General features: G+C 45.4%; 1 protein-coding gene across 1 annotated transcript in view; it reads right to left on the minus strand.

The window, feature by feature from the left end:
- Positions 1 to 14458, minus strand: part of NCS1 (neuronal calcium sensor 1) — a 96173-nt gene that overhangs the window by 19715 nt on the left and 62000 nt on the right. The gene's annotated exons all lie outside the window — the stretch shown is intronic.

The following is a 14458-nucleotide window of genomic DNA, read 5'->3' on the forward strand; positions in this document are numbered from 1 at the left end:
GGATACAGTGCTAGAAGTGCTGTTGCTGGGTCAAAGGGTATACACGTTTTTGCAGCCCTTTGGGCATAGTTCCAAATAGCTCTCCAGAATGGTTGGATCACGAACCTTAGCTTCTTGTCTTGGATCTGCTACTTGCTATCTCTACAACCTCCAACAATTTAGGCATCCCTCATGTGTTCCTCAGTTTTCCAATTTCTAAAATGAAGGGATTAACCGAGATGAACTCAGACATTCTTTCAGCTTGAACATTCTATACTCTAACCTCCTTCTCAATTCTGACATCCTATGTCTTAAGGTCCCTCCCAGGTCCCATGTTCCAGGTTTTGTATTCTAAGCTTCCTCCCTCCAAGCTCCTTTTGTGTTCCTATGTCTAAGTTCTCTTCCAGTTCTGCCATTCGGTGCTCTAAGATCCTTTCTAGCTCTGGGATCAATCCTAGGATTCTCATACCACCTGGCCTTTGTATATTATCTACTTTTCATTATACAAAGTGCTTTTGTATCTGTTATTTCATTTTAACCTCATAGCAACTCTGGGAGATAAGTGAGGCAAAACTTGGACAATAGAAGAAATGGAGGCACAAAGAGCAGCTTATCCAAGTTGGACAGCTAGTTAGTGATAGAGCTGGGACTGGAACCCAAGTCTCGACTCCTCTAAACCAATACGTTCTTATCACTAAATCCTAGATTTAGAAGCAAAAGAGAAAAAAAATAATTTTAAACCCCCTATCAGTAATAATAGTTTTATCATTATCATTGTTATTCCCCTAGTAGATATGCTGGGATAGGGTTGGGAGGGTGACTTTCCCAACGGCATCTGCATACTGCTGTGAGAGAACAGAGACTATAACTGCCCCGAAGAGCCAATGCCTGCCTTAAGAAGGTTGGGAGCTTGCAAAGATGCTGGAGGGGAGAGGGTGGGGGAGCACTGGACTGTAACAAGTGAAGGTAGGAATATAGCTGTATTGTAGACAAGCTCCATGGTAGGCTGTTGCAGGAAGGGTGGGCTGCAACCCATCTTCCCACCCTCACAAATTCCTCGGGGTTAAATCATGGCCTCTACTTTGAAGACCACTTCCCTAGACCACAAAGGCATTTATAGAAGGTAATGACTTTCTCCTTTCTCTCTCTTTAATAATCCCCTCACATTCCTTCAGGGTTCTGCAGCCGGAGAGCTCCAATGAGAAGATTGATACCACTGGTAGGTGGTGTCCATATGGTACTAGCAGCTGGTACAGACCCACACGCATGCTCTGATCACTCACCCTCTGCTCCCCCCCACCCCCACACACATAAGCTACCAGGGTGGGGGGATGGGGTAGCATATTTCCCATCACCACCAGGGGAAATCTCTCTCTGGAAAACATAGCACGAGTTCTCAGCTGGTGGCAGGTGGCAGAATGGAGGCTGATACTCCTCAGGCCCTTGAATGAGGTTGCCAATGGGTAGAGACGACCCCTGTGATCACCCACTCACCCTCCATCACTATTGCCATGCAGGCCTGACAAAAGGCGCCAGAGAAACCCAGAGCAGCCTCCCCAGAATGTCAGAAGTCTGTTTCCCTTTTCTCCTACACCTCTAAGTCACTCTCAGATACCTGGGGATCAAAGGACAAAAGCCTTTGTCAAAATGGGCCTGGCTTTCTGAAATTGGCAGACATGTTCTTGAGCTGTGTAAAAAGCCATAGATCCAATTAAAACACTTGTGCTCAATTACATTGTGTCTTGTATCATTCTCTAAGAACTACACATGGAGACCTCTACCAATTAAATTGGAAGCACCTCAAGAACAAAGACTTGTCTCTTCTTTGGTTAGGGATAATGGCCAATTCAAGGTTGAACACAATGTAACTGCTTAGTACATATTTGTTCACATTAATTAAAACACACACACACACACCCCCACACGCCCCTCTATGATTTCCTTGGTATAGAGAATTCCTAGATAAAAAAACTTTAACAATGCACATCAGCACCTGCCCTGCAACTTATGGTATTAGAAAATTACCCAGGGCCACTGGAGGGATTCAGGGACTTAGCCAGAATCACACAGCCAGCACGTGTGGGAAGCAGCTCTCCCTGATCTTCCCTTCCAAGGCACATAGGGGGCACTTAATACATGTTCATTGATTGATTGACTGGTTCAGATGACCTCTAAGGGTCCTTCCTGCTCAGAAATTCTGACACTTTTCTACGATTCCAATATTTTAGGAGTGTGTCTGAGACATTCCCCAGAGCATAGGATGCTGGGTCAAGGGGTGACATTAGGACAGAGTCAAAGTCATAGGGAGATGCCAAGGACTGGAACTGAGAGACACTGGCCACTCTGGGTTATAGTTGAGCGCCAAGCCAAGGGTTTGGTCAGCATGACATTGGTCCAAAACTAGGAGTGATGCCCAAGAAAGATACTGTTCTAGAGAAAGAACCTTTTAAAATGTGCTCAAGATTATCTTCACATCCCTTAACTGTAGGCACTTAAAAACCTACCCAGTTCCTGGGGCGAAGGCAGACTAGAGTGGACTTGGGGGACTGGGCAGGAGTGAAGAAGGGCCACTAGCCCATGATGGGGGTCTGACTGCCTGACAGAAGAGGGATCAGGCAGAGAAAGCAGAACCCCACTGAAGGGAGGATCCATCCAGAGATTTACCTGGCCATCACCAAGAGTATACTCGTCCCTGTCACCAGAGAGCCAAAATGGATTGTAAACTCCCTCCTGCGGATTCTAATCTCCTAGGCTCTGCAATGGCATTAATCCACGTCCCTGACAGCCTTGGTAATAAAGGACTAGGGGGCCATCATCCCCATTATATTGGTATGGAAACAGAGTCCTAAAGTGCTTATGTGACTTGCTATGGGCCAAGCAGTGGAAGAACTGAGACTAGAACCCAGATTTTTCACACTTAAGTTACTTTCATGAGCCCTAGGGAAACCAGAGTTCCCCACCGGGGAGTCATGCCCTGTTTCTATCTGTCTGTCTCTCTGTCTGTCTGGCTGTTCATCCAACACCTTTCTAGGCAGCTAGAGTGCAGTGAATACTATTGGAATTAGGAAGACATGAGCTTAAATTCCATTTCAAATATTTACCAGCTGTGTGACCCAGCACAAGTCACTTAACTTCTGTCTGCTCCAGTTTCCTCATCTGTACAATGGGGATAATAAGAGCATCTACCTCCCAGGGTTATCCTAAGGATAAGATGAGTTAACACAAGTAAATTAATGCCCTTTATAAGTGCTAGTACCATTATTCTAGAAGACAACAGACAAAGTAGTTCCAGATCTACCAATCAATAAAGATTTATTAGGTCTCCACTATGTGCCAGGCAGGCCCTGTGCTAGGAGCTGAAGATATAAAAAAGCAAAAGACAATCCCTACCCTCAAGGTGCTCACAGACTAACAGGGGAGAAAAAAAATAAATACGTACAAACAAGCCACATACAGGATAAATAGGAAATAATTTATAGAGGGAAGGCACCAGAATTAAGGGGATTGGGCAAAGCTTCCTGTAGAGATGGGATTTTAGTTGAGGCTTGAAGGAAGCCAGGAGGCAGAGATAAGGAGGGAGAGCATTCCAGGCATGAGAGAGAGCCAGAGAAAATGCCCCAAACTGAGAAGTCTTGCTCAGAGAAGTATAAAAAGTCCAGTGTCCAAAAAAAAAAAGTCCATTGTCACTGAATCAAAGAGTACAAGGCAGGGAGTAAGGTGTAAGAAGAGGGGGCTAGATTCTGAAGGGTTTTGAATGCCAGAGGATTTCCCATTTGATCCTGCAGGTGAGAGGGAGCCATTGGAGTCACACAATACATGTTGAGGGGGTAAGAAGACTGACAAGGGAAGAAGGGGCCCAAGATGGTATTGAGGTAAAATGATCCTGTTTTTTTGTTTACTTATTTAAAGATCTGGATCAAGAACCTTTTTCCTGAGGGCAGGCTACCCAGTTCTAATCTATAAGTGGAAAGTGAGAGGAGAAAACAGACTACAGGCCCTCTACCATAGCTAGAGAAACAGCCCCTCATTTGATGCCCAGCCCCCATTCCTAGCAAGGAACCCAAAGTGGAATTCCCAGACAGGCACACAAGTGAAGCTAGTCCAGGTAGGCAGAAGAAGGTCATTCAAAATGCTGTATAGATAAAGGCCAGCAGCTGTCACTGGGATGATAATGGTTTAATGTTGGTCACCTATTCCAGGAAATATGAAAGCTAAAAGAATCTTAAAGCTCATTTGATCCAGGGGTTCTTAACCTGGATTCTGTGACCTTGTTTTATAAAAATATTTTAATAAGTGTTTTCCATATAGTTTCCTCCATAATCCTATACATTTTAATTTAAGAATCTAAAAACATTATTCTGAGAAGGCTTCTCCAGACTGCCAAAGGGGCTCAGAACACCAAAAGGTCAAGAATTCTAATCTAGTCCAACCCTTCCATGTTTGAGGTGAAGAAACAGAGGACCAGAAGCAGTGACTCACCCAAGGTCACACAAATAGTAAGCTGCAGAGTAAGGATTGAAATCTAGGGCTCATCACACCATCCCTGTTGCCTGCATTTCCCCCCCTTATCTCTGGGCCTCATTCACAGGCAACGGATTCCCAGGGGCATTCTTTCTCCCGGCAACAAGCCACCTCAGCCAGCTGAACTCAGCCCCACAGAGATAAGGCTCTAGTCCCACCTCTGCCACAAGCATTTCTCAAAAGACTAATTCATCAACCTGGGCTGCTCCCCTATTTGACTGGGTCACACGGCATCAGTGGTTCCCTCTATTAAGCACTGGATGCTACAGAAGCTCTCCTCCTCTCTCCCCCTAGCCCGATTACATCTGCATATCCAAACATTTCAGATTAACACTCAGTGATTGGAGATGGGACTGGTGAAAAAAAAAACAAAACCAACAATCAGTCTCTCTCTCCTCTCTTCTCTCCCCCCTCTCCTCTCTCTCTCTCTCTCTCTCTCTCTCTCTCTCTCTCTCTCTCTCTCTCTCTCTCTCTCTCTCTCTCTCTCTCTTTCTCTCTCTCTCTCTCCTCTTTCTCTCCTCTCTCTCTCTCCCTCTCTCTCCTCTCTCTTTCTCCTCTCTCTCCTCTCTCTCTCCTCTCTCCTCTCTCCCTCTCTCTCCTCTCTCTCTCCTCTCTCCCTCTCTCCTCTCTCTCTCCCTCTCTCCTCTCTCTCTCTCCCTCTCTCTCTCCCCTCTCTCCTCTCTCTCTCTCTCCCCTCTCTCTCTCTCCCCTCTCTCCTCTCTCCCTCTTCTCTCTCTCTCTCTCTCTCTCTCTCTCTCTTTCTCTCCTCTCTCTCTCCTCTCTCTCCCTCTCTCTCCCTCTCTCCCCTCTCTCTCTCTCTTCCTCCCTCTCTCTCCCCTCTCTCTCTCTCTCCTCTCTCTCTCCCTCTCTCCTCTCTCTCTCTCCCCTCTCTCCTCTCTCTCTCTCTCTCTCTCTCTCTCTCTCTCTCTCTCTCTCTCTCTCTCTCTCTCATTCTCACTGACAACTATATCATATTCATGATAGGGAGGTTATCTAATATTAGCTAGCTAGGAGACCCTGAGCAAAACACTTCCCTTCTCTAGGACTCAGTTTCTTCCCCTGTCAAATGGGGGAATTCAACTAGATAATTCCTTTCCACTCTGACATTCTTCATGTATCTTGTGGAGTGCCCACTTCAGATCCCTGAAACCTTAAAACGGTTATAGAATTAAGAGTCTTAAAGCTGGGAAGGACCTTAGGGATTCTCTGACCTAAACTTTTCATTTTGTAAATGGGGGGACTGAGGCTCAGAGAGGAAAGTGTCTTACTGATTGTCACATATTAAGCTAGTGACAGCTAGGACTACGACCCAGATCTCCTGACTACAAACCTAGCTCACTCTTTTAATCTCCCTCAGCCTCACAGGCCACTCTGACTGCCCTCTGGAGCAGACATCCCAAAGGGGCAGAGGTCCAAAGCTCACTTTGCTCTTTACCTCGTCTCTCTCCCTTTTTGCCCTCTCTCCCTCAGACCCTTTGGTCCAACCAGACTGTGATTTGTGGCATATGACGAAGTGAGGAGGAAAAACAGCATCTAGTTGTGGCAAAGGCCTGAATTAGCATAGGTAAGGGGTATCTTATTACCCATTTTCTTCTTCTTTATCCTAAAGCAAGAAGGAAAAAAATGACTGGATTCCTGTATCATCAGCAGAACTGATGTAACTGTCTAGGGGAAGGAAAGGGGAGGGAGGGGGAGAAACTAGCTGAATTAGCATGTTATTATTATTCACAACCCAAGCTGGCAATTAGGGTATTTAATCACCACATTCTAAATTTCAGGATGTGATTGGCAAGATGTCAAGCTCTATCACTGTGAGTGTCATGAAGGAAACAGACAGCAGTGCCCCTTCCCAGGAATCCTCCAATCAGGTCACAGAATTCGGAAGGCACCAGAGAGGCCATTTAGCATGACCTAAGCAGGAATGAATCCCCAGCCTCCGCTGGAAGACCACCAAGGATGGGGAACGTACTAGACAGGCAACCTGGGTTTAACTGTCTCAGACACCCACTTACTAGCTATGAGAGAGTCTTAACTTCCATCAGTTTCAATTTTTCTCATCTGTAAAATGGATATGATAACAACTCTCGCATTTACCTCACTGGGTCTTCGTGAGGATCAAATAAGATATTTTAAGTGCTCTGTAAACATTAAAGTGTCAGTTATTATAAGAATATATTATCATTATAGTATATTATTAATATAAATGTCAGTCATTTTATATTATTAATATAATTAATATATTCTTAATATGTTATGTTACATATTATTAGTATAAGTGGCAGTGGTCATTATTGCCACCTCCCAAGGCAGCCCATCTCACTCTCCCATGGCTATGATTGTTGGCCCTTATTTCCTTGTACCATGTCCCAATCCACTTTTCTGTGGCCTCCCCTTCTAATCACTGCTTCCAGTTCAGCCCTCTGAAGACAAGCAGAACAAGCCTCCAGGTGCTCTTCCACACCCTCCCCAAAGTCTTCTCTGCTTCACCCAGATATCCCCAGTTCCTCCAACCAACCCTCACACAGAGCGGTTTCATGTCCCCCGGGCACCCTGCCACTCTTCCCTAGGTGCCTCCAACCCTGCATCACCTGCCCCCTAGACATCTCATCCTGGCTGTCTCCGAGGAATCTCAAACTCATTGTCCAAAACATTCTTTATTGCCCAAACCCGCTCCCCTTCCCAATTTGCCTTTCACTGTCAACAGGCACCACCATCCTCCCAGTGACTGAGGCTCACAACCTGAGTGTCATCCTCAACCCCTCACTCACATTCACCCCACATATCCAACAGTCACTCCAACTTGACATTTCTACCCTCACAACATCTCTGTTATACATCTCTTTCTCTCTAGACACACATAGCCAGGCACCACCAGCATTTGGGCCCTCATCTCTTCTTCCCTGGACTTTTGGAACAGCCTTCTCTTTTCTCCTTTCTTTTTTTTGGGGGAGGGGCAACTGGGGTTAAATGACTTGCCCAGGGTCACATAGCTAGTAAGTGTCAAGTGTCTGAGGCCAAATTTGAACTCAGGTCCTTCTGACTCAAGGGCCAGTGCTCTATCCACTGTTCCACCTAGCTGCTCCCCAATAACTTTCTGATTGGTTTCCCTGCCTCATGTCTCTGCCCTCTATACTCTATCCTCCACTCAGCTACCAAAGGAATATTCCACAGACACAACCATGTCACTTCCCTACTCAATAATCTTCAGTGGCTCCCTATTATCTCTAGGATTAAATATAAAGGTTGGCTTTTAAAGTGCTGCACAACCTAGCCCAGGGGTGAGGAACCTGGGGCCTCCAGGCCACATGTGGCCCTCTAGGTACTCAAGTGCTACCCTTGGACTGAATCCAAACTTCACAGAACAAATCCCCTTAATAAAAGGATTTGTTCTCTAAAACTTGGACTCAGTCAAAAGGCCATACCCGAGGACCTAGAAGGCCTCATGTGGCCTTGAGGCCACAAGCTTGGAAGGTGAAGCCTCTGACCACTCCTGAGTCCTAGCCCCTTCCTACCTTTCCAGACTTTATATACTTCCCTCCCCCTTCATGCACTCTTAAGATCCAGCTACACTGGCTAATGTATTCTTCCTCATATACAGCACTCCATTTCTGCTCGTTTTCATGCCAGGCTTTTATGCTAGCTGCCCCTCCATTCTTAGAATGCTCTGCCTCCTTTCCCTCCACCTCCTGACTTCCCTAGATGTCTTCAAGGCTCAGCTCCAATCCCACCTTCTGCAGGCCTTTCTGGGTCCCCTTCTCCTCCTCCATCCCCTAGCACCTGCTGCTAGAGTCTTCCCTCTGAGGTTACCTCCCATTCAAATTGTATATACCGTGTATGTACACAGTTATTTGCCATGTTTTCTCACCTATTAGAATGTGAGCTCCTTGAAGGCAGATCTGTGTTTCTGGCTAGAGCAAGAGCCATTCACCAAAGGATAAACGATTAACAATTATATGAAAAAATGCTCCAACACTAATAAATTATGCAAATTAAATTGCCAAAATGTCCACAGCCTTTGACTCAGAGATTTCATTACTAGGCTTAGACATTTAAGAGGCTATTGATAAGAAGAAAGTCTCCACATCATTGTTGTGTTATTTCAGTTGTGTCCATGACCCTATTTGAGGGTTTTCTTGGCAAAGGTACTGAAGTGGTTTGCCATTTCCTTCTCCAGGTCATTTTACAGATGAGGAAACTGAGGCAAATAGGATTAAGTGACTCGTGCAGGGTCACACAGCTCATATCTGGGGCTGGATTTGAACTCAGGTCTTCCTAATTCTAGGCCCAGCACTGTATAAACCATGTTACCTAGCTGCCATGTATGTACATTCTCCTCCTTTTCCTGTTAGACCGAAAACACTTATAGGCAGGGTTTATGTTGTATCTGTCTACATATTCCCAGTACTCACCCTGTATCCTTGCATATAGTGGGTACTTAACAGTGGTTTTGTGATTTGAATTATTCAGGCTACAAAACAAAAATGAAACACATATATAACAGCAAATATTTCTTAAGCCCCTGTTATATGCAGCGGTCTGTGAGTGGTGCTAAAGGAAACTAAGAGGAATTAGACATAGTCCTTGCCCTTGAGGAGGTTATAGTTTAAAGGAGGCAACTGTCCTCTGGTTGTTACAATCCTTGAAGACATTTAGGATTAATTCCATGGTTCAAAGGTGAAAGTGCAAGTATAATTTGGAAGGTGAAGCCTCTGAGCAAAGCCTAAATGACCACTTGTTCAGATGGTGTAACAGGAATTCTCATTCAGACACAAGCTGGACTGCATGGCTCTGAAGACCTTTACAACCCTGAAATTCTGTTCTTCAGGGCTCAGAAATAACATCCTGACACGTAAACTTAAAACACCCAAAATCCGGTATCTTTGCCCCAAACACCAGCAGCTGAACTCCATTCGTGAAATGGCCCCCAGAGGTCCAGAACACAGCTTGAAAGATTCTGATCCATCTGTAATTTTTTGCTTGTCAAGGGTTAACACTGCAGCGGCTGCCTTCCACAAAGCCAACAGCAGGGAAAGGTGAGAAGAAACTAAATAAAGCAGATAATAAATAATAAAGTATAACCTCTATTTGCAATCAGCTAAACACAGCTGGGCCTTCTGCCTGACTGCTGGTTTGGTGAGGGTTCTCCCATTATCTTCCCAAAGAACTCACTTTCTGTTGTATTTTTCTCCCCAGTTCCTTGTTTCAGAAAGACTCAGCATAAATGCTGGAGGAAGGGCCTCAGGAAATATAAGATTACCATCCCCCCATCCCTTATCTCTCACCCCTTAGTTTGCAGAGTGCTAGGATTGCTGCTGTTAGAGTTTAGAATTAAGGAAGTGATTTTAATGTCATTCATCTCTAGTGACCAAGCAGAGTGACTGACCCAATTAGACCTTCTTAACCTTCCTCCTCCATTCTTCCTTCTCAGACTCCACCCCTGATCCACCGTCTTCCCATCTTTTAAAATACAGTAGTTTTTCCAGTCTAAGCCCAAAGAGTGCAATTGTAATCTACAGAGAATGATTCCCTAGGAGCAGTGAGGACAGAGGGAATTAGCTTAAACTGCAGAAGGATAAATTAAGTTAGACAACAGGACAAACTTCCATTTACTGCAAACGTTGTTAAACAATGGAATGGATTCTCAAGTGAGATCTAGGACCTGTCCTAAAGAATAAAATAGAATGGATTGGAATGGAATCTCTCCACGTTGTCCTGAAGTGAAGCTGACCACACTGTACTATCTTATTTCTAGGGGATGGATAAAATATTGGGAAGAGTACTGGAGCTGAGGATCTTGGTTCAAATTCAAGGCTTGTTACTTCATGTGGCCAAGTCATTTAAACTCACTGTCGCGATTTGCTCATTTAACAAATGTCTATATCTTTCTGCCTATTTATCTGCAAGTTTTTTAAAAAAGTGACACCATAGACAAGAGGCCTAGGAGATTTCCTGATTATTACCTAGTTCTGGATCCCACTTTGGGGTGCCCTGGCCTAAATATGCCTACCCCACCCCACCCCACCCCTTAGGCTGTCAGAAGCAAAGGCTGCTGGAGCTTCCCAAAGAAAAATGGATCAGGGTGGGGGAGGCATTGACGTCAGCCCAAGAAGAGAGAGCAGTTCCCTGGCTCTGGTCCAACCAGACTGTGATTTGCGGCACATCACGAAGTGAGGAGGAAAAACAGCGTCTAGTGGTGGCAAAGGCCCGAATTAGCAGGCTTCAGACAACATAGGACTTGCAGGGCAGCCTCCAGCTCCAAGCCTGCCCCCCACCTCCAGGCCCACACCCAGAGGACGCTCAAGAGCCAAAGTGACTGATGCTTCAGGGTCGTCTGGGGCTCCTGGAACTTCAGCGTCCTTCCCGTGGACCTGGAGGGGAAGGCATCTATCCTGTGTACTTTTTCCAGTAATGTTCTCCATGACTAGATTGATGGCTTTAGCCACAGACCAAAGGTTTAGCCTGAACAAAGAAAGGACCTGGGGGAAGGGAACCATGGGAGAAAAGCAATCAGTCTCTACAGCTGGGTTCCTTTTGGCTGTAATATTGTCACAGGACAGTGACAGATTTATAAGAAGGGCTCCTACAGAACACTGAGCCCAACTTTTTGGTTTTATAGAGGGGAAACTGATGCCAGAAAATCATCTGTGTGATCTGCCCAAGATCACATAAGTCACTGGAAGAGACATGACTGAAAGTAGAAGGCAGCTGGGTGGTATAGTGGATAGAGCACTGGGTTTGAAATCAGGAAGACTCGTCTTCGCAAGTTCAAATCCAGCCTCATACACTTACTGGGTAAGACACTTAACCCTATTTGCCTCAGTTCCTCATCTGTAAAATGAGCTGGAGAAGGGAATGGCAAACCACTCCACTGTCTTTGCCAAGAAAACCCCAAATGAGGTCATGAAGAGTCAGACACGACTGAAAAATTACTGAACAACCAACCAATGGTAAAGAGTGCTGGACTTGCAGCTAGAAACACCTGGGTTTAAATCTTCCTTCCTGGGCCTATTAGTTATGAGTGGAGGGAGGATGGATAAGTCACTTACTCTTCAAGCCTCAGTTTCCTCATCTGTAAAACAAAAGGGTTGGTCTCAATGACCTCTGAAGTGTCTTCCAGCTCTAAACCTATGCTTCTATGAACTCAGGTCCCATAACTCCAGCATGGTATTCCACACTGTTTCTCCTACTGTTTTCGGAAATTCAAAATTTTAGTCAATTCTACTTGTATCTCCCTCTCCTTCCTCTTTTCCCAGTTCCAGAAATCCAAAATACAGAAACCAAGAGCAGAGAGAACACTGGGATGGATGTCATAGCTTAATGGGTTAGACAGGTATTTGAGGTCAGGAACAGAAAAGGAGTTAAAATTGAGATAGAGAGATGAGTCAGGTCAAGGCTCCACTAATCAAAAGTACTATGGTGTGAATGTAATTCTGAGCTAAGGTCTCAGATCATGAGTCCTTATATACTCCCTGCCAGGGCAGTGACCAAATGCCTAAGCCCACAGTATGTGGCCAAGAAAGCCACCATAGGTTTTAGCATCTGCATTTTGCCCTTTTGCTGGTGCCCAGGAGACTTGGGAGTCAGATGCACCGGGGTGGAGAAGCTTATTTCTTAGCCATTGTGCCTAAGAAGCCTTCTCTCTCAATGCAGGGTTTCTATCCCAGACTTCATCTGCCATAATAGATATGGCACTGGACTTGGAGTCAGGAAGATTGAGATTTAAATCCTGTCTCAGAAATTTACAAGCTATGTAAGGAAGTAATTAAATATATATGTGTGTGTGTGTGTGTGTGTGTGTGTGTGTGTGTGTGTATGTGTGTGTGTGTTGCTCTGTGCCTCAGTTTTCTTATATGTAAAATGAAAAGTCAGACTCAATGACCTTCTAAGATCCTCACCAGCTCTAAATCTATGATCTCATGATATGGACTGCATAATTCTTTGGTGCAGAAGACATTTTTGGTCTCAAGTGTCTCTGATTGACCAGTGCTTACCAATTATACCTAGTGGCAGCCAAGTGAAAAACGTGGATAAAACTCTAGACCTAAAGTCAGGAAGACCTGAGTTTAAATCCAACCTCAAATCCAACTTACTTAACCTCTGCCTCATTTTCCTCAAATGTAAAGTGAGTATAACAGCACCTACCTTCTTCGGGTGTTGAGAGAATAAAATGAGATGATATTTTTAAAGTGCTTCGCAAACCTTAAAGCACTATTTAGTTGCTACTTATTTATGTATCCTGAAACGATGAGAAAAATGGAGGCAGAGTTCAGAACCACTGCCCAGTCCTTTATCTCAACCCCAGGCAAGGCTAAAATCTAGCAGCAGGTAGGGGTGGCAGATCATTCCAAAAAAGGCCCCCAAGAGAGGCATTCTCTGACTTTCTTTTAGTCTCATTCCATTACAGCCCTAGGCTTCAAGGCCAAACCCAGAATGATCCAAGGGACATTTTTAGCACAAAAATTGAAATTATGACAGAGGAAAGATATTTGTGGAAAGAGCTTGGGGGAGGGGAGCAGTGGGAGAGGGGAAAGCAGATCAGGAGTTCTAGTTTCCATTAACCACCACTTCTTTTGATTCCCTCCAAGATTTTGGGCAAGTGGCTCAAATCCTCAGAGCCTCCCATTTACACAACAGGAGAACAATGGCTGAACTTGCAGATTTGCTCCCTGGGCAGTTGAAGCCAGGTGTCCTGATCACCTTTAGGTGCTTGAGAGGACACCGATAAAGAGCTCCTGGTCCTCCTCCCTTCTCCTCCTCATCCCTCCTCCTCTTTTCACACTAGCCCACTCCACCCACCCTCCTGATGATCACCGAGCAGGCTTAAGTGGGCACACCAGTAATAATAACAGCCACATGAGAAGCTGGAAGGTGCCATTAAGAGGAAAGAGAACAGCAGGAAAAGAGAAATTGTTTTCTGAAATTTCTGCTTCTATTCTTGTGGGAGATCCAGAAAAGAGGGAAATCAAACACCAGCAAGGGGGAAGGGAGAAAGGAGGGGAAGGCTGCCCCTAAAGAGTTCCCAGCTTTTCCCCTGGTAATAATGCATTCCTCACCCTCCCCATCTTGTGAAGTCAGGTGGTGAAGACAGGTTGGCTCTCACTGCCCTCAATTCCCTCTAGGAGTCTTAGATCAGACTGAGGAATTTTCAAGCAACTAAGGGACAATGTCCAGAAAAAAATATAGACTTGCCACTTTGGACATCTACCCTGCCTACCTTTTCCCAGGACCCCCACCCCTAATACTCTACACACACACACACACACACACACACACACACACACACACACACACAAACAAATATATCTCCACAGGGGAGCAGGGGAGCATACACGCTTGGAAGTATTCTTTCCCACCCACCACCTGGGCTAGATCCCTGTTGGAGGCTTTGGCACTGTCTCTGGAATCTACTCCCCTCCTCAGCTGCCAGCTTCATTTTCCCAAAACCCCTTGGGGGTGGGGAACTGAGCTGGTACATGAGAATGTGAGGGGGGTTGGGGAAGGAGTGGAGGGGGGAGTTGTATTCTCTAGGCTGTGTCTGCATATGGCTGAGCAGCAAGCTGGGCTCCTACTACATCTAGGCAACCACCCCCTCATTGGTACTTGAGAGGCAGTGACAGTCCCACCTGCCCCCAGGAGCAGCAGTAAAGTGTGGTGTGCATTGGGAGTCGAAAGACTTGACTCTCTGGTGCTTACTTGGGTGGCAACGGACAAATCATTCTACCTCAATGGGCCTCAGTTTGTTCATCTACAAAATAAGGAGGTTGGACTCAATGACCTCTGTCTCTCCTTGTTTTAAACTTTATACTCCTTTCCAGACCTGCTTCTCACAGTACCAGAAACTCCCACCATTTGCTGGATTAAGATAAGCTATGGCCCCCAGAAGGCTCCAGTAAAATCACAAACCTGTTTCCCAGAAGGGTGACACTAGCTCCTTAGCGGCCATTAAGATTCTCCAAGA

Source organism: Phascolarctos cinereus, unplaced genomic scaffold (genome assembly GCF_003287225.1).
Source record: "Phascolarctos cinereus isolate Bilbo 61053 unplaced genomic scaffold, phaCin_HiC Scaffold_2;HRSCAF=192, whole genome shotgun sequence".
NCBI classification, from domain to species: domain Eukaryota; kingdom Metazoa; phylum Chordata; class Mammalia; order Diprotodontia; family Phascolarctidae; genus Phascolarctos; species Phascolarctos cinereus.